The 21,748-nt window shown below is 40.1% G+C and overlaps 1 long non-coding RNA gene across 1 annotated transcript in view; it reads left to right on the top strand.

The window, feature by feature from the left end:
- Window positions 1-9,360, top strand: part of LOC147025657 (uncharacterized) — a 77,943-nt gene extending 68,583 nt beyond the window's left edge. Inside the window, exon 3 of the long non-coding RNA XR_015059625.1 lies at window positions 8,607-9,360. This is a non-coding gene — a long non-coding RNA (uncharacterized LOC147025657). The remainder of the gene's footprint in view (window positions 1-8,606) is intronic.
- The last annotated feature ends 12,388 nt before the right edge of the window (window positions 9,361-21,748 follow it).

Genomic DNA, 21,748 nt, shown 5'->3' with positions numbered 1-21,748 from the left:
TAGCCGAATCCACAAATTACAATGGATGTCCGCATACTTTTGGTCATGTAGCGTATCAATAGTCTCTGTCAGTGGGACATTCCTGAACAAGCTTATCATGCCAGACAAGACAATTATGTTGTCCACACTTGTCAGTGTTGCAGCAAAAATTGCTTCTGCAAATGTAAAAGAATCTTTGATCACAAAGTGTGAAAGTAAATCCAATACTGGTTGTTGGAGCTCTCCTAACCACTTGGCAAGTTCATGTTGTGCCGAACCAACCATTGACAATATCAGTCTCAGTGGGCCATTTTCCTTGTGGGTCTTGGGCAAACCATACATTCTTGGACGTTGGACTCCAACAGGTTTGCTTCTGTTGAACAACTCCTTTGACAGTTCACCGCACTTGTGGAGCTGTAACAGCTGTTTGGTGATCTGACTTTCCAAACTGCGACGCATGATCATGTGCAGCTGCACTTCACAGTTGTTGGAATATTGCTTCATCTTTGAGGATATCCACCATTTTATTTATGAAATCTATCTTATTCAAGATAACAACTCCGGTGCCTTTATTGGGTTTAAAGATGTGAATTTTTTTGTAGTTTACAGATGTGATTTAATTGTAGAAAAAAACCTTCAACAGCAATAAGCCTTCCTCTGTGCTATAGGGGGAGGCTTAAATAAGAGGTTAAATTAATCGGTTTAAATTAAATGAACGTTTTTTTTGACTTAAATTCAAAATCTCTGAAGTTGACACAATCTCACAGTCGATGATGAACAAACAAACATTAATTACATTTTGAGTTTAATAAGCGAATTATTTCACCACCTGCATGGTAATTTTTAAAAATGGATCCACTAGTTTTTGCACATCAACATCATTAATCATCATGAATCATCACGCAGAGTTTCAAAACGATCCGTGGAGCCGCCTCGGAAGATAAGGGAAAAAACAAAATATGTTCATGTATTCATTGATGGAAGGAAGGTGGACGGACTGACAGAAGGACATAGTTTTGGCTCTAACAGCCAATTTTGACTTTGTCGTAGACAAGCTAACAAGATATGGCAATTTATTTTTAAGACCATCATTTGTCATTTACATTCTAAGGTGCAGGCAGATCCTCCAGAGCCGACAACACGTCACTCGATAAATTTACTTTCATTCGTGGGTTCCACATCGTTGTGATAGTGTTGAAGATTCGGCGTCACTAAACAGCACCGCCGTCTCCGGGGTTATAACGCCGGCAGGTTCGGCACAGGTCTCGGGTTACGCGCCTCGGATCGCGATACCAACGTACACCTGGGCCTTACCAGCTGGGGAAATAGACCCCAGCTACAGACTGGGTTTGTCAGAGACCAAGCGAAGTCTGCCAGTCCGTAGCCCATTTTGTATACGAATCGAGCGGATTGTTCCTCGGCGCGGCACGAATAAATTCAAGGCGGCAACTTCATATGAATTGGCCAGATTTATTGGGGACCCATCGGGGAAACACAACACAAGCAAAGCATTCACGAACGTTATCATTCATCTATAACCCGCTCTGAATTAGGGAGCTACGGATACGGGTTTCGAAGGGGACCCTAGCGAAATAAACCTTAGACAACATGAAGACAAGAAACGGAGTACTTGGTAGTGCCTCATGGATGAGAGGAAAAGTGTCGAAGGCACGAATGCGGCTCGTGAGAAGCCGATGTCAACGCATTCGGGCTCCCAAGCTCGAGCATGCCGCTTGGCAAGATGACGCTCTTATTCCTTTTCCCGGCACCGCTCAAGAATGCCGCGGTGCGTCCAGCCCCCATAAGGTCGACGGCACAAGACAGTCAGATCTATGGTGAGTTCCAGCTGGTTTCTCACAAGGTCCAGTGTACAAATCCAGGCCTGGGTCTGTTCACCAGACTCGGGAAATCTGGGTGTTGGACTCCGCAGGTGGATCGATGGGATGAAAAGACGTCATCGAGCCGTGCAGTGAGTAAGGACAGAGGCTCTGTGGTTGGACTCAGGATCAACCTGGGAATCACCTGCATGCTGGGTCCATGGCCGAGAGGGAGCAACTCGTCCAAACCACTCTTCACAAAGCAGATCGCCGATTCCCCTAGCATTTCCTCATAAAGCAGAACGCAGACTCTACATTCGCAGTTTCTCCCTTGCCTTCTTGGGGCTTGCTCTTCTGGACCGCCTCCGGGGATGCGTGATTGGTCCATCGCCCGAGCCTGCAACAGCTCTCCGCCAACGGGCTGCTGACATGTCTTGTTGACCGACTCCGTCAGAGTGCTGGGCGGGGGCTGGTTCAGAGGGGGGAAGGAAGAAGAACAGCTCCTCTTGGTACACCACCACTGTATGAACAATGGACAGCCTGCTACACCTCCCGACACATGTAACGTCCAATTACCAAACAACCTGGCTAAACATGCATTTAAGGGGGGATCTGGACTAATCCTAGATTTAATAACCCACTAAGGGCCCATTTCTGAAACAACAGGAGGAGGTAAGATTTTCTGTGTCTGGCGTGATCTCACGAGGGGGGAAGGAGGGGGGGGGAGGAGAGAGAGAGAGACACACACACAGACACACACACACAGACACACACAGACAGACACGAATCCAAACTTATTGTTGATTTCCTTGTACCTATACTTCAAGATTGTCTTTGAAAGCACTGATGAGCTGATCAATGATGATAAGGAACACCTGAGTCTTGAATTTCACTTTGAGTGACAGCACAGTTGCTGACATGTTAACAATAATTACCTTTGCCAACGACAGTGGACAGGGATTACGTTTTCACCCCTGTCTGTCTACATGTTCATTTGTCTGTCTGTGAGCAGGATATCTCAAAGTTGATGATGGATTTGGACGAAATTTGGTGGACAGGTTAGGTGTGTGCCAATGACAAATTGATTAGATTTTGGTGAAGATCTCGATCTGGATACGAGAATTTAACTGATTCTTTACCATTGAGAGATATTGCCAAAAACGATAAACTGAAGGACCCCACTATTCGCGGGGCATTGGTTCCTGAAAAATGCCATGAATGTCGGGGCATTGGTTTTTGGGTTTTTTGGTTTTTGGTTTTTGTTGAATTTTTTTTTACCATGGCCTCGACTTGTGGAAGAGCAATTACACAGAACAATAAAGAACACAACATAACAAAGTGAACAGTAAGAGAAAGGGGAAACACCACTAGCAGGGCAGAGGGGAAAGTGGACGGAGATGGACAAACAAGGGATGCAGGTAACGATGAGGGGTAAGGGAGAATGCAAAGGGTGAACAACATGGACACACGAGCAAAGTTGTGATTTTATCATTTTCTGAAGAGAGGGGAGAGAGATGTCACGGCAGAGTGTGAAGTCGTCAGCAAAGAAATAAGAGAATTTTCTGCAGAGTCAGTGAGATCATTGATGAAGAGTAGGAATAATATGCAGCCGGAACATTGCCTTGGCGTACTCCAGCCTTAACAGGGAAAGATGAAAGGGTTCTGTTGAGAGCCACACATTGTCTACGAGAGTGGAGGAAGTCAGGAATCCAGGATCGGAGTTGGCCTTGGGTTCCATAGGCAGACAGTTGGGAGAGCAATGCAGGATGCCAGACTGTATCAAAAGCTCAAGGTATGTCCAGAGAGACGGCACGAATTTCATGTCTGATATTTAGGACCTCCTCCGTTGTTGGGAGAGTGGAAGCAGCATGTCCAAGGCAGAGCGACCAGGTCTTGATTTGAATTGATGATCAAAAATGAAGTTGTTGGAGAAAAGGAATAATTTTATGTCAACAGCGATGATGGACTCCATGACCTTGTTGATTCGAAGTACAGTAAGCTAATGGGCTGCAGTTGAGGGGGTATGTTTTTGCACGTTTTATGTAATGTGTGATGTTGGCTGATTTCCATTTTCCCTGGTGGATATAAGAGACCATTCCCGTGGTGTTAAAAAAAAATTCACGGAATAATCTATATATTAATACTGAAGGACCAATTTTGTGCTCCTCCTAGCGGTCGCGTCACGTTTTTCGCGGTACTGTGACCTGGACTGAAAGAAACTTTGTACCTGTAAAAGTGCATCGCACATCATGCCAACAGTCAAACTTCAACTCTGAAGCAGAATAAACACTTTTTTCGTTTTACATTCATTCACATGGCGACGTGTGACATCACCGCTGAGAGGCGTAAGGACGTCATGACATCATCGGTCATTACGTCTGCCGTCGACAGACCGTTACCGCTGAGAGGTGTAATTCCACTCCTCGAAAATAGCGTCTGCAATGTAAAACCCTCTTCTGCACATGCTGACTACCTCAGAATGTGAATTTGACACAAAAAATGTAACAAGAAACATTGTATCTTCTATATATTAATACTGAAGGACCGAATTTGTGCTCCTCCTCGTGGTCGCGTCATGTTTTTCTCGGTATTGTGACCTGGACTGAAAGAAACTTCGTACCTGTAAGAGTGCATCGCACATCGTGGCAAGAGTCAACTTTCAACTCTGAAGCAGAATAAACGCTTTTTGTTGAGACGGGGGCGAGGAGGGAAGAGACGGGGGCAGGGAGTGAAGAGGCGGGGGGCAAGGTAAGCAAAGTTTGGGGCGGGGGTAAGCAAATTGAAAGCGGGAAATGGGGTGGGGCATGAGTGGGCAGAGGCTGGGGTGAATTAAGCAGGGTTGAATGTGAGGGGGTGGACAGAGGGGTGGGGGCCCGGGGGCAAGTGGGGCGGGGAATCGAGAGACCAGTGTGTGTGTGTGTGTGTGTGTGTGTGTGTGTGTGTGTGTGTGTGTGTGTGTGTGTGTGTGTGTGTGTGTGTGTGTGTGTGTGTGTGTGTGTGTGTGTGTGTAGTGAAGAGGAGGAGGCGGGGCCGGGGTAATTAATTTTTTGGGCGCGAGTAAGCAAATTGAAGGTGGGGGGGATGGGGCAGGGGCGGGGGATGAGTAAGCGGGGGAAAGCACGCCCTGTCCAGTCCATGTCCCTCGAGGATACGTGAGCTGGTGAGGGTGGTTGAATGAACGGAATCCATCTGTGACGGGGTTTCGGCTAGTCTATATATTAATACTGAAGGACCAATTTTGTGCTCCTCCTTGCGGTCCCGTCACGTTTTTCTCGGTACTGTGACCTGGACTGAAAGAAACTTCGTACCTGTAAGAGTGCATCGCACATCGTGCCAAGAGTCAACTTTCAACTCTGAAGCAGAATAAACACTTTTCGTTTTACAATCGTTTACACGGCGACGTGTGACGTCACCGCTGAGAGGATTTCAGGACGTCATGACATCATCGGTCATTCCCTGACGTCATTACGTCTGTCGTCAACAGACTTACCGTTGAGAGGTGTAATTCCACTCCTCGAAAATAGCGTCTGCAATGTAAAACCCTCTTCTGCACATAGTTTAGGTGAGCTGGTGAGGGTGGTTGAATGAACGGAATCCATCTGTGACGGGGTTTCGGCTCGTAATAATAAATAACCGTGAATACCTGAAGCGCAAATGTCAAAACAGGTTAAACTTGATGACCCGTGAATCGTGGGATCCGACAGTGCTGTATATCACGATATCTAAAAATGTTTTGGACAAATTCGGTCGAAACTTGCTGGACGGGTTGGGTGTATGACAAGGAAGAATTTCTTAGATCTTGGTGAAGATCCAAATCTGAATCAGGATGTGAGAATTTTTTTTTATTTTTTAAGTGATTCTTCGCTGTTGAGACGTGGGGTCAAAACGATATGTAGCACGATATTTCAAAATGTTGTGGACAAGTTTTGTCAAAACTAGGTGGATGAGTTGGAGAGGTGACACGAACAACCCGATTTGAGTTTGGTTCATATCCGGATCCAGATCCGACCTATTGGTGGGATACAAAACGTAAACTGTTCAGACTGGCGGAGCTACGTGCTCTACCGAGTGTCGTTTCAGTTCATAATTATAATCATTATAATGATAATTTACTCCTCAATGAACACCCTTTTCGTTTACACCAGAGGCAACTGCCCCACCCACCGTTCATCCTCCTCAATCAGTCTTCATTTGCAATCAATATGTTTTTAAAATGAATTTTCCCAAATGGAACAAATGGTCTGCTTCCAATGGAGGGCAGTGGTAGTTGGGGTGCATTCGGTGATGAAATTGATTTTCAGTTTGATGTGATGGAAAATTATGGGAGCTGAAAGGATGGATAAGACTATTGTGTTCACACAGTGAAAACTACATGGAGGACGAGCGAGTCCTGAATTGATCAAATACTTGCCATTAGTTTTTGTCCAGTGAAAGGACCCTGAAACCCTTTCAAACCTAAAAGTGGTGTATAGGGTCGAAAGTGGTCCAAGAGGTCTCAAGGGTGTGAGGGTCTCAAGTGTTGAAAAGTTCTTAAAGGACTAAAACGGTGATAAAGGACTAAATAGGTCTAAAAATGACCAATAAGTTCTAAAGGGGTGTAAATGGTCTACATTATAAGGGGTCTACAGGTCTAACTGGTCTGAGGAAGATCAAAGAGTTATGAGGGATCAAAAAAGGGTCTTAAAATGTCGACGGTTTTTAATGGTCTGAAGGGTTTTAAGGGATCTAAAGATCTATGGAGTCTGAAGGAGGAGTAGAAGGAGAACGGGACCATACTTGGTGCTGCCGAAGGCCTAAGTCACATTTGCCACGGCGGCCGTGGGGTCTCCAAAATCTATGGCCACCAGCAATTATACGGCGGCCGCAGTGTTTCCACGGTCACACAATGTAGCAGTCACATATGTTTTTATTTTTCGGGGCGCTGCAGAGCGTATTTAGAAATTGTGGAGACCGAAAACGTGGGGTTGCCGTACGGTCTTTGATTTGATGTCGCACAGTGACCTGAAGCGGGCCCTGCGGCGGCCATAGAATTTTCAAGGCAGACGCAAGGTAGCCTCAAGGTGCCCGCAAGGTGACCGCAAGGTGATCGCAGGGGGGCCCGAAGGCGAACGTGCGGCCAGACGGATGGTAACGAGTAGGTTAATTATTTTTATTTTATTTTTACCAGTTTTTTTTTTTTCTGCTTGTCGAATTGGAACGGCGAACGTAGAAATAAAAAAAGTTATAACTCTGCGTTATAATTCCACGGCGACCCCTACGGCCTGTAAAAGATAGCCAAATGGCGTAGGGCCACCCTGAGGCCACCGCAGAAACTCTGCGGCCACCGCACGTTTGTCAATTCAGAGGGCAAACAGCCGCCGTATCTTCGCCGTCGAGCAAATGTGACTTAGGCCTAAGCCGTCTCTTTGGCTATTGGGCACAATCCTGGGCGGGTCACCACTCTGACGCAGGATACCAGCATGCTGGCACTCATTTTGCCAACCTTGGAAGGATGACAGGCCGAGTTAACCCCACCTGGTATTAATTCAACAGCTGAGCAGGATTTGAACTCGGGTCCCTCGAATCCAAAGCCCACCACCAAAACCATTAAGCCAACACCAGGCATGAAGGGTATGTCTAAGGGCTATGTCCCAAAGGTAGTTAGGGTTAGTTGTGGTCCCAAAGGTAGTCAAAACAGATTCAAAGGATGTAATGTCTCAATGGTCTTAAGCTTGGTGTTTGTTTAACTGTTAAAGTGGCTGGTTTAAGATATGAAGGTCTTGAGTTTGAGCCGCTGTCGTGCCGTGAAATAACACCAGATGGGTAAACTCAATCAATCATCCTTCTGAGGTCGGCAAAGTGAATACCCGGTTACTGTAAACGGGGCACTGCATCAGCGGCACAGCCACGCTCCCAGAAATAATGCGACCAGGAGCTACAGGCTGCATACAAATAAATAAAATATATATACTGGTCTGAAGGTCGAAAGGGTCAAGGAGTCTGAGTAGTCTCATGGGTGGAGAGGGTCAAAAGGGATCTTAATTGACTTCAGGGGTCAAATAGTCTCAAGGGTCTTTGGGGTCTTTCGGTTCAAAGGGTAAATTATTTTAGTAGTTGGAGTCCAAATGGTATATAGAGTCTAAAAGGGTCTAAATGGTTTGAAGCGTCAAAAGGTTAAAATGACTGAAAGGGACGAAAAGAGGTCTGTCCCTTCTCTGCCACCCACCCTCCCTCCTGCCGACCCCAAATCTCTGTCCTCCCCTTCCCCCTTTCTTTCCCATTCTTCAAAGCAAGAGGGCATGACTGAAATTAAGAGGTTAAAAGTTAATCAAGGGGTTAAGTTAAATTATCATTAAGATCAAATTAAATGAGCGAATTTGATGAATTGCATTATGTGGCATTGTGAGAGTCCAGGTGTAATTGGTCAAATGGCCTCCACCTGTGTCCAAGTTCCTTTTTTGCGCTAATAAGGGAGAATTAAACAGGTTTATTAGTTCTCGGATCACAAAGAGTAAACCTCCACCAGTTTACCATTGATGATCGATTGCGGTTCCCTCTCCCATTAATGGTGAAGGCAAACAAAAATCAATGGTAAATGTAGAGCACACCCCATAATGTAATATCTCTCGACGAACACCAGGATCAAATTATTTTTTCAGTAAATAACTCAAAACATCACAAAAGTGATTGCAATGTTTCTGAGCAATCCTTGCATGTATTTTTGGAACAAATCTTAATGTTTATCATTTTATCCAATTTATAATATGCGTTTGTGTTTCTTCTCTGATAATGCCAATGATTTATTTTTTTGTCCTTGTTGTCCTTTTCCAGGCCTGCCTGTCCGTCTAGTTTGAGGAAGAACACCCTGTGAGGGTCGTGTTGAGGTGTTCTACCAACAATCCTGGGGCACTGTCTGTGATGATGATTGGAGTGTCAGAGATGCAAATGTGGTATGTCACCAGCTCGGTTGTGGATCACCAATTTCAAGCCCGTGCTGTGCAGCATTTGGACAAGGAAACGGATCCATATTGATGGATAATGTCCAATGTACTGGATCAGAATCTTCCATCGAATATTGTCTGCATAATGGTTGGCACTCTCACAATTGTCGGCATCATGAAGATGTGTCTGTCGTTTGCCAAGGTATGTGGCTTTTGAACAACAGTTTCATTGCAGAATATTTTTTTCAAGGTTTTCCTTGTCAGTGCAGTCTATTTTGGACAGATTGTTATGTCTATTATAATACGATCTTTGGTTAATATCTCTAACTTGGTACTGTACATGATTTATATATCTGTGAAAAATGACCGCTTCCTCTTGAGCAACATCTTTGTGAAAGAGGAAACGTACAACTGACCCCGTCACTGGGGACGGGTACTTTTGCTGGTATTATGGTAATTTAGCCGTGACTCTGTGAATGAAGACCCATTTTTACCAAAAATGTATTAAATATACAAGGGATTAAATACCTTCGGATGACGTGTGTGTCTGTCAGACTTTCAAGATATTGTATTAAAAATGATTCTTTTCTTTTTTCAAGTTAAAATCTCATTTGAACAATGTTTCTCCTGTTGGAGAAGAAAGGCTTCTGTTGCAGCAGATTCATTTCATCTTTTTAGAATGGATGTTTAGTCCATGTGCCCTCAGTAGATGATAATTGTTGCTTCTGGGACAACCATTCAAATGAATGGGGAAAAAGGGAAAACTATTTGACCAAAGCTCAAAATGAGAGACACACTTCCTCCCCACCTATCCCCTTCCCTCCCATACAAGCAAATGAAAAATGGAGAGCTATTGATTAATGCACTTCTTCCCCCCAACATAATCACAGTCCTTTCATGTTTTCATTTTACTCAGAGCGAACCAACAAATATTTGTCCATGTTCTACTTTTGGGAATAACTTAATTTTCTGATAGCATTCATTTCCATCGAGTATATTCACAAAGAATAACTTGGAACTTGGTTCTTTGTTTGAGTGTCTTTGTTGAGCAGAAATGAAATGATAAACTTCTCTTTATGCTCCGATTTAGCCACCTCTTAAGCCACACATTATTTTCATAAGCCACGCCCATTTTTCTAAGCCCCACCCACTTTTACTAAGCCCCACCCTCTTTTGTGAGGACTTCCTTCTCTTACATAATTTCCAGTTAATCTCTGACTCATAAGGCTTGCCTGGGCTTGCCCAGGGAATTTCCAAAGGAAACCACACCCACCAGTCTTTCTATATAAAGGCTTGAATCCCAGACTGAATTTAAACATATTTTTACTTTCACTGAGAATGGACTGCTGTGCTGAGCTTGAGTGGGATGACTTTGAAGTTCTTTGGAGTTCTACTACTTGTATGGAACTAAACCTTCAAGTTTTTCAAACCTCTTCTCGATTGAGGTAAGATTTTCTTTTCTGAGTTACAGAGTTTGTTTTAAGCATATAATAAAATCACTTAATTAATACATTAATATTTTCTCTCACAGGAAATTGTATCAGAAATACAAAATGAAAATACTGCTTTTGCCACAACTTGGGGTGAAATTGTTGGTTTGGTTGAAGACCTTGTGAACGACCAAGACCCACAGAACAAGCTCGACCTTGATGACCCAACCAAAGAGTTATACCTTGGAGACCAGCAAAATCCTGAAAAAGATTTTTACATCTATGGTGCTCATTGTGAGTTATCAAGACAATACCCACTGAACAAGTTATACCTTGATGAACCAGAATATAAGTTTTACCTGAGAGACTCACAAATTTTGAAATAAAATCAGTAAATGAATTATCCTAGGTGGTTTTAAATATGAAACCTACATCGGAGACCTCACAAATTTTGGAAAAATCAGGAAATGAGTTTTGCCTTGATGGTTTAAATAACTACCTTGGAGACTCGGGAAAAGGGTTCTGCCAAGATGGTTCTAAATATGGAACCTTCCTTGGAGACACAAATTTTGAAAAAAATCAGGAAATTAGTTGTCCCTTGGAGACTTTGTAAGTTGGTTTTATTTTGGAGACTTGAAATGTGGGTTCTGGCTTTTTTACTCACATATAAGTTATACAAGTTTCATTACTCAACAGAAATGTGGTTATACCTTGGGGACTTGGAAAGTTGGGTTTATTTTGGAGACTTGAAATGTGGTTTCTACCAAGAAGACTCTTGGGGATCGAAACCTATCGATGTGGTTCTTTGTTGGATGGTGCTTGATGAGAGCAATATCAAGAAGGTTCTGGGAAGAAAGTGCAGGAAAGTTCTTACTCCGACTTTCCACTTCATCAAACCTGAAAACCTGAAAAGACAGAATTGGAAGAAGAGAAAAAAACCATTAAAAAACATATTGTTGAAATACATATTTTTAAAAAAATATTATGTTGGGCTTGGGTTGGGTTAGGGTTGGGATTTTGAATTTGAGGGTTAGGGTGGATTAGGGTTGGATTGTTGTTTAGATTTTGAATGTGAGGGTGAGGGTTGGGTTGGGGTTGGGATTTTGAATGTGAGGGTGAGGGTGGGTGAGGGTTGGGTTGGGATTTTGAATATGAGGGTGAGGGTCAGGGTTGGGTTAGGGCTTGGGGATGGGATTTTAAATGTGAGGGTTAGGGTGGGTTAGGGTTGGGGTTGGGTTTGGTGTTGGGATTTTAATTGTGAGGTTAAGGGTGGGGTTGCGATTTTGAATGTGAGGATTAGGGTGGGTGAGGGTTTGGGGTTGGGATTTTGAATGTGAGGATTAGAGTTGGGTGAGGGTTTGGGGTTGGGATTTTGAATGTGAGGGTTAGGATGGGTTCAGGTTTGGGGTTCGGATTTTGAATGTGAGGATTAGGGTGGGTTGGGGTTGGGATTTTGAATGTGAGGGCTCGGGTGGGTTAGGGATGGTTTGGGGTTGATTATGCTCCCTGTTATATTTTCACACAAAAAAACACGCACACACGCACACGCACACGCGCACACACACACACACACACACACACACACACACACACACACACACACACACACACACACACACACACACACACACACGTTAAGCCTTGACAATGCAGTTGAAGATTCTGTGTTTGGGGTTCACAGATCTAAGAACGTCCCCCTGGACACACATTTTATATATTTTTAAAATTCAACCCTCGGCAGATGCCACCTGTTATACACCTCGGACTTGGTCCTCGCGTGTCCATAAAGGTGTAGAGGAGAGGGGAGTGAAGCGCAAACCTATTGCTCCCATGTGTATTGTCTGCTCAGTTTTGTCTTTTGTAATTCCTGTGAATGAAATGAACCTAAAATCTCTTCCCCTTCGAAATCATATAAATTGAAAGTCCAAGAAACCGTACCGCCGACAACGATTTTAAAAAGTTCATTTGTCCATCGCTCCGAATAACCTTTTTCAAAATGAGATTTGCACCTGTATATTCTTACAATATCATCAACTTTGAACTTCGGCATTCTGACATTAATCTGTTTTTCATATTCTAATTTTGTTAATGTTTCTGGCTTATTTTCGTTGAGGTGTGAATCGTGTCGTCGTATTTATCTACAATGTCCTGAATTAAAGATAATCATTGTTGAGAACCGAGTTGAATGAACTTTTTATCTCCTCTCTCTTTTAAAGTGAGATTAAAACCCTCAATAACAACCGCTTTTTCTTCATTCAAGGCGCTGTATAATGTAATTCTGTTAGTCTTCAGAAAATTCAGAAAAGTTTTATTATAGAAGTCTGTACCCTCATCAGTCCACAATATTTTAGGTTTTCTCTTGCTTTTATTAAATATCTGTTGAAAGGCTAACATATGAGTATTACCTGTTTTGTTTTTTAAAGGGACAGCCCACAGTAGAGGATAAATGGGGCTTCTGTGGCAGCCATTCAAATGAATGGGGAAAAAGGGAAAAACTTTGACTCAAGGCACAAAAGCCCAAAATAGGAGACCGATTTCCTCCCCCTTCGAAACAAGCAAATGTAAAATTGAGACCGATTCCCTTCCCTCCCATACAAGCAAATGTAAAATAGGAGACTGATTTCACTGAACAACAAATTTCAAAATTTTTTTTTTACTGGAGATGTGTAAAGTGATTAAGACTAATTTGGGTACGCTGATTTCAAAAATCATAACCGTTTTGCTGTATCACGTCAGGATTTTCAGGAACAGAAATATTCCCATTGCCTAGAAGTCAGGATTTCAATGAAATTTACATATGTCTTTAACATGTCTATTTCGTACAATTGTTGTTAACTTGTGTTATATTTCTTTCTTTCAGATAAAGATGAGTAGGCATTCCTGTACCAATCATCCTGACAACTTCTGTTATGTCTGTGGTCGGTATACCAAAAAAGATCAACAGCAAAGTATATCTACAGCAGTGAAAATGAAGGCCGCCTACTTTCACTACTTCGGGTGTAAGGTGGGGGACCAAGAACAGAGGTGGGCACCACACATCTGCTGCACAAGCTGTCACACAACCTTGACTCAGTGGTTGGTGGGCAAGCGCGCGAGCATGCCATTTGCGGTGCCCATGATATGGCGTGAGCCGCAGAATCATCATGATGATTGTTATTTCTGCTGCACAAGCATCGCCGGCTTCAACAAGAAGAATAAAGGTCACATCAAGTACGCTGACTGCGTCTCTGCTCGTAAACCTGTGCCTCATGATGACGAGAACCCCGTTCCAACACCTCCAGCTGATCAGAACATAGCTGTAAGCAGTGGTGAAGAGGATGGTGATGATGAACCTTTTGAACCCGACACTCAAGAAACCAGGGAGACTTAAATGATCTTGTAAGAGATCTCTCGCTGTCAAAGGCGAAGGCAGAGCTGCTTGGATCAAGGCTGCAGCAGTGGAATCTACTTGAACCTAACACCAAGATATCCTTGTTCAGAGCACGTCACAGAGACATGGCTGAGTTCTTTGAGATGGAAGACATGATGATATTCTGCAGTGACATCAACGGTCTGTTGAAAGAACTTGGGTGTGATCACGATCCTGCAGACTGGCGCCTCTTCATCGACTCGGGGAAGAACAGCTTGAAGGCTGTTTTGCTCCACAATGGCAACGAGAAACCATCAGTCCCACTGGCTCACGCGTTCGGCATGACAGAGACCTATGAGACTATGCGGCAGCTGCTTGATTCCATCAAGTACAATGACTTCAACTGGCACATCTGCGGAGACTTGAAAGTGGTGGCGCTGTTGTTAGGGCTGCAGTCAGGCGACACGAAATACATGTGCTTCCTTTGTCTCTGGAATAGCAGAGACGACAAGAATCACTGGACGAAGAAAGATTGGGAAGAGCGAAAAGAGCATGTACCTGGTCGACACAACGTGAAGCATGTCGCCCTTGTCGACCCAGCCAAGGTTTTCCTTCCACCACTCCACATAAAGCTCGGCTTGATGAAAAGTTTTGTACGGGCAATGGATCTGAATGGGCGTGGGTTTTTATACCACAAGGAAAAGTTTGGCAACACCTTGTCGGAGGCCAAGATCAAGGCTGGTGTCTTTGTTGGACCGCAAATCCGACAGATTATGAAGGACGAAACTTTTCCGACAACTCTAAACCCCAAAGAGCTGGCAGCGTGGAGGAGCTTCAAAGCTGTGACGGACAACTTCTTGGGGAACGAGCGCGCGGACAACTATGAAGAAATAGTGCAGCAGCTGCTGGAGTCCTTCAGGAAACTTGGTTCCAGGATGTCCCTGAAAATCCATTTCCTACACCAGCACCTGAACTTCTTCCCTGACAACTTGGGAGCAGTCTCGGACGAGCACGGCGAGTGATTCCACCAAGAGATTTCACTCATGGAGACTCGTTACCAAGGGCGGCACAACCCGAACATGATGGGCGATTTCTGCTGGTTCCTGCATCGTGAAACTGACACAGAGCAGCACAAATGCAAAGCCAAATGCCTAAAGCATTTTTAATTACATTCTAGTGGAGTTTTTCTGTAATTTCTATAATTTTGAAACATTCATGATGAAATAAATGAATAAATGAATTTTTGTAAATTTCATTGAAATCCTGACTTCTAGGCAATGGGAATATTTCTGTTACTGAAAATCCTGACGTGATACAGCAAAACGGTTATGATTTTTGAAATCAGCGTACCCAAGTTAGTCTAAATCACTTTACACATCTCCAGTAAAAAATTTTTGTTGTTCAGTGTTTCCTCCCTCTCCCATACAAGCAAATGTAAAATTGATACTTACTGATTAAAGCACTTCTTTCCTTTTACATTTTCATTCTGTTCAAAGAGCGAACCAATGAATATTTGTCCATGTTCTCCTTTGTGGAATAACTTCATTTTCCTGTTACATTCATTACCATCGAGTATATTCACAACGATTACTTTGGAACTTAGTTCTTGGTTTAAGTATTTTTGTTGAGCAGAGATGAAATGATAAACTTCTCTTAATGCTATTGTTTGACCACCTCCTTCGCCACATATCATTTTGAGATTGTCGTAAATTGTTTTTCCATTCTTCAATTGATAACCATCAAAGTTTTCAGTCCATTCAAGGATATAAATTTTTTCTTTACAACCTCCAACTTATTTGTAATTAAATTTATTCGCTTATTTGTTTTATCTATTTTTACCCCGGTTATTTCTTCAATAAGACATTTGATATTCCTCACATTCTTTATGTTTTCCATTTAAATACCAAGGCTGATTACATCTCCACTCTTTGGTTTGGTTATTGCTTTATTCTATCATTTATAAATCAGTAAAAAGATTGTGGTAGCCTGTTAAAATTCCCAACCCAATATCTCAACACATACTTATAACCATTATTGATATTGATTCCACTCTCTAAAATATATATTTTATCATCAAAAGCTCCAAATGCTTTCTTATTTATCTCTTCTGCATATAATGATGTTTAGAACTTCTTATTGTATTCATTTTTCTCTACTCTTCCTTCTTTAACGTTAAACAGTTGTAATAATGTTTAAAGTTTATTGTTTCCTTGATTATATTTTTCGTTATTTCCTTTAGCTTCTTATCACACCTTTCAATGTTATTATTATCAATGTACGTAAAACCATAAGACTTTAATCTCAATCCTATAAATTCACTCATGACCTTCACACCCTATTCATCTTTAAACTTACCAATAACCTTTCTATTATTTGATGAAAACAACACATCACCTGACTTAAAATTACTTGCATCATTTATATCACTATTATCAATCATATCCTCATACATCACTTGTCTTAATTTCTCATATAAAACGATCTGTATCCATATATAACAATGACACATTATCCTTATACTTTGATTTTAAATAATTAGAGTAATAGTCATACATTAATGACTGACAAGTCAAGAATTGATGTTCCAAAAAATAGGTTTATCCATTTCAATACTCTCTTTTTTCAAATGAATTGCACTAAAGTTCTCTGAAAACACCTCCGCTCGTTCAAAACTTGGTCTATTAATTAACTTTGAAGCCTGTTTCCAAGATGAAGCAAGTCTTATGTTTTGTCGATTCCTCACATTTTCCATAGTCTTTCCAAATACAGCATTATTCATTAATTTATAAAAGTCCTTCTCAACATCTGTTTTTGCTTTTGTTCTCCTTTTTGTATTAAAATCAATATACTTCTTTTACCAATGACTTTGTTTAAATTTCAAACTCCGATGAATTTTCCTCACTCTCAACCCAGCAGATATATATTGTCTCAAGTTCCTTTGATGCAAAACATAACTTTCTTTATCATTTAATGTGGAAAGTAGTTTTTCTGGAGATTTACCTTTTATATTGAATGAATGTTGGTAATCACTTAACCATTCTTTTCTTGGACTTTCTTTATCAGGGGCATAAGGTAGGTCTTTTTGTTTGTGATGAAGTTCTTCTGGATATTTTAAATCAACCTCAAAATAATATCCAACTTCAGCTTCATCCAATTCTTTTTGAGAGGAGGTAACAATGTCAAGTAAAAGTTTTTCATTATGTTTTTCTTTAACCCATTTAAGTTTTCCATAAGGTAAAGATTGAGATGTAGCCCACCCATACAAATTGTTAGCATCATAATACATCAGGTAAGAGTTGTCCTCATTCCTATTATAATCAGGAAGATATTTGTTATTTGCTTTGGCATATCTCTTGGAACATATTTGAGATATTCCTCCGCTATTCGCGTTCTCTATCATCAAAAGCATATCTATATCACTAATTAATTCCAATTTTTTTTTTTTAACATAGCACTCCAAGCCAAACCCAGGGCTGTGTCATAGTGAACGGGGTCTTATCCAAAAATTTTTTTATTATGACACTGTTCTGAAAGTTTCAAACACATCAGCCAATAAAAATGCATCAGTTTCAAGATACAAATCATGATATTCTCCAAGATTCTTTCTTTTAAACTTCTCCCAAACCTTTTTTGCTTGAGTATAATCTCTGTCGGAAATGAGTTGTGTTCAACTTGCCATCGAAACTTTCCCTTGAAGGAAGTTGTATTTCTTTGAACTTCTCAAATTAATCCATATAGTCATACAGATATATTTGCTTTTGTGATAAGAGATCAATCTCTTCTTGACTTGAGAAATGTGATTTATGATTTGGTAAGTTTTTAATAATTGATGCCAAGTTAGATAATGGACTTGCCATAAACTTGTTTGTGTCAAAAAATCTGACATGGGTTATGTGGGATGTATGAATTGTTTTTGTGAATTAGATGTATTTTTGATCTGTGTTAGGAATGGCAGAAATATCTCCAGATGTCTTTGAAAGTTCATTTATCAATAGCTGTGTGTCATAGTGAGCGTCGTTGTGAAGAAAGACAGAATTAAAGTTTGTGGGCTTGTAATTAAGATTACAACGGCATTGAGCTGGAACTCTATATTTACCAGTCAGATGACAGTGATCCCAAACCTTGACCTCTCCCTCAATTTTCTCCTCACAAATATGACAGATACTGTTCTTTCTAAATTCCTTCTTCTCTCCCTTTGTTCATGACATTGGTTTATTGGTTTTAACCATTATTTCTCTTTGTCTTATCAAATCTTTTTCCAATCGTCTTTCAAACTCTTCTGAGGCATCTTCTCCTCGATAAAGTTCTAACTTGTATTCATCACCAACAGATGATTTGATATAATAACAGAAACCACAAGGAGTATGTTTTTGATATTTATTTGTTTATGATTTATTTGGATTTGGAGAAACAGTATCTATCTTTTCAAGGATACTTTCAAAATCAGCATCTATCACAAACGGATATTTTATAGATTTGTTAAAATCTTTGAATGATATGTTTGAACCTGCTTTTGGTAAATTGATTACGGTTGATTTATGATTACTACAATATTTCGAATGTTAATTTAATCGTTCTTTTGAATGAAAGGAGTTGAGACATCTCTTACAAGGATACGTTTTACCTTTTCTCTTGTATCGCTGTGATTTGATTAATCTTGGTAATTTTTGATTCAAGCATAATGTGATTTTTCCTTTGAAGTAAAGTAGAGAAGGTCGATGTGTGTTACATCTTTTTTTGTAGTTTGAAATTTTTCATATTTGAACTTCGTTTGTATCCGTTAATCCATATAGATTATTCATTTTCTCAAATTTAGAAATATCTCTCAATGACATTGGAAATTTTAAATCTTTAACATTTAATGTATTCTCGTATTTCTTTATAATGTTCAACCCTTTCAGGATTCCATTGTGGAGGATGTAAGTGAGCAACAACAGACCACAGAAAACATTTATTATCTTTGTTTTGAATATTAACAACCGCTTTCTTAAATTTTAGATCTCTTGGAAAATCAATGCAAGAAGAAGCTTGAAGAGGATCTGATTTTAAGATCTGTATATCTAAAAAGATTATTTTTGTAATAGTAAATCCACCACCTACTGCAGTGTTATCACAAAATCTTGAAATGATAAGATAAAGTGAGGGTTTGTCCTCGAATAGGGAGTAGTTTCATCACCTTCTCTTACCATATTCAATTTTACTCCCATATAAAACTTAAAAGTTTTCATTTCACTTAATGTGTTTTTAATTATAGTTTCAATACTTTAACCTTATCAACAGCTTCCATGATTAGAGATGGTCCAGGGTCTTGAAAATGAAATAATCTTATTTTTATATGCCCTTTAAATGCTCAAGAGTGTTTTCAATGGATAATTTCGTGGCACCTTCCCTTTCTTTATTGTTCTTGTGTTCGTGTGATTGAAGGTGTTTATTATAATTTTTTGTAAGAATATCATTTTCACATCTATCACAATGTGTTGTTAATTGGTCAAGTGTAGATATTTGTCTGAAAAGATTGAATGTGTGTTTGTTGGTTTGAAGGTGTTTTTAATAACATTTATATTCATGATTACAAACATTGCAGATTACAAACATTGCAGTATGTTATATTCACCATATTTATATAACAAAACTTTGCTTAAAATAAAATTTTCTTGATGAAAATTTCGTTTAATTTATAGGTGAATCTGTGCTTAAAACCATTTGATCTTTTTCTAACTTTTATTCACTGAATAAATACAATGTATCAAGACAAAAGACAAGTTTTAATCAATCTCTTCATTTGTAAAAGATACTGAGAAATATGTCGAGGATGTAAAATTGAATAAAAATAAATATAACAACTATTGGATAAAAACAATTATTGTGAATAATATGAGTTCTTCAATATCCTTCAGTGGTTTTTCAATATCCTTCAATGTCCTTTTAGTTTTTTCTGGAAGAACATCAATTAATGAAGCTGTAACAAAAGTTTCTCCCCTCCTTCTGGCAATATATTCAAAATGAGAAAAAGCAATGAAACAAGAAAAAGTATCAAAAAAGAAAAACCTCATGGATGAAGCTTTGGAAAGAAAAGATAAGACTATCTGAAATATGCAAGGAGAAATTTGTATTTTTTTTAACAACCCAAAAGATGTAAATCCTGTTGACATAAAGGATGTTAATATATCAGGTGAAATGACATTTCATTCAATAGTATTTAAGGACCATTTTAAAATTACCTTTGATATAAAAAATGTAGTAGTTGAATCTTAATGAAAAAAATGTATATAGATATCGATGGTAATGTTTTTTTTTCGACTAAATAAATATGAGTCATTATTCAACTGAAGATTTTGAAGATTATGAGAGTGATTGTATCTTTGTTGGAACAGAAGACAGTTATGGCACCAAGAGTTTGTGTTCAAACGATAGTTATGAAAGTAGTTTTATCGATGATTATGAAAGCACCAATGAAAGTACCAAACATGATACTGAAGATGAATTTTATTTGAAGTAAAGTTTTACTTTATAAATCCGAATAGTATACAAGATCTTGAGCCCCTTGAATTCCCTGATTTTTCAAATGACAAATTTGAGAATTGTCCTGCATGTGATAGAGTGGGATGAAACAGGGTCAAAAACCAATAAACAATGTATATTCTTTGATTATCTTCTAATTAATGATAATAAAAAATATAAAAAGGAATATAATTCTTTTAGATTTATACCAAAAATGAATTTCTTTCCAAGATTGATTGGAGAAATGAATGTGTGAAGTATGAGGGTGATAACACACCTTTCCTTACAATGGAAGAAACTGAACATATAAGAGAAATGTTCAAAGGATTGTTGTTGTATATTATTCCCGATTGCCATTTTCAGGGAAATATCAACACAAGATATTGTATAAGTAAAATAATGGATTATCTTGAAATGAAACCTGAACTTAGGATAAAATATAGTTTCTAAAAAAGCCAATAATAAATTAAATAACCTGTTTTCCAAATATATAAATGAATCGTTTTTTTTCCCCCATTTGGGAAAATAATATATAATTTAACAACCATAAAAATCTTCCAAATTCATTAAGATGTCTCAGAGTTGGATCAAGTGCATGTGGAAAAACATGCTTACTTTTAAAGATGCTCCTTCCTCCCAACTTTTTAGATTATGATAACTTAATAATTTTTACAAGGTCAAGTTTTCAACCTGAGTATCAACTACTCTCACAAGGTTTTAATGCTGTTCTTCAAAAAGAAGATGTAATCGGTTTATTACCCCTCAGCCCCAATTGGCTAAGGGGTATTGTCGTCATCGGCGTTGTCCGGCGGGCGTCCGGGCGTCCGTCCGGGCGTCTGTCAACTTTTGGTTTCCATCAATTTCGAGGAGAACGCCTTGTCCGATTCAATCCATTTTTGCAGGGTATGTTGCGTTTGAGTAGAGGAAGATTACTTTCGAAAATGGGCACGCTGCGATTTTCAATGTGGCCTCCATGGCAGCCATCTTGAAATTGGTTTCCATTAATTTCGAGGAGAACGCCTTGTCCGATTAAATCCATTTTTGCAGGGTGTGTTGGGGTTGAGTTGCGGAAGGTTCCTTTCGAAAATACGCGTGCTGCGATTTTCAATGTGGCCTCCATGGCAGCCATCTTGAAATTGGTTTCCATCAATTTCGAGGAGACCACCTTGTCCGATTAAATCCATTTTTGCAGGGTATGTTGGGGTTGAGTAGAGGAAGGTTCCTTTCGAAAATGGGTGCGCTGCGATTTTCAATGTGGCCTCCATGGCAGCCATCTTGAAATTGGTTTCCGTCGATTTCGAGAACGCCTTGTCCGATTCAATCCATTTTTACAGGGTGTGTTGGGGTTCAGTGGAGGAAGGTTCCTTTCGAAAATGGGCGCGGTGCGATTTTCAATGTGGCCTCCATGGCAGCCATCTTGAAATTGGTTTCCATCGATTTCGAGGAGAAGGCCTTGTCCGATTAAATCCATTTTTGCAGCTTGTGTTGGGGCTGGGTAGAGGAAGGTTCCTTTCGATATTCAGTGTGATGCAATATCCAATATGGCGGCTAGGGCAGCCATCTTGAATTTGGTTTAAGGACAATAACTTGAGAGCGGCTTGACAGATTGTTTTTATTTTCATGGGGGTATAATGGGGGTGGTTCGGGGAAGGTTCCTTTCGATATACAGCACAATGCGATATCCAATATGGCAGCTTGGGCGTTCTCGAAATTGACTCGTTCTCCTCGATTGTTCTCCTTGATATACAGCAC

This window comes from Eptatretus burgeri, chromosome 6 (genome assembly GCF_056783735.1).
Source record: "Eptatretus burgeri isolate ZD-2024b chromosome 6, Ebu_testis_v1, whole genome shotgun sequence".
Taxonomy (NCBI): domain Eukaryota; kingdom Metazoa; phylum Chordata; class Myxini; order Myxiniformes; family Myxinidae; genus Eptatretus; species Eptatretus burgeri.
Note: the sequence above shows the minus strand (reverse complement) of the source record. Positions and strands in the feature narration are given on the sequence as shown.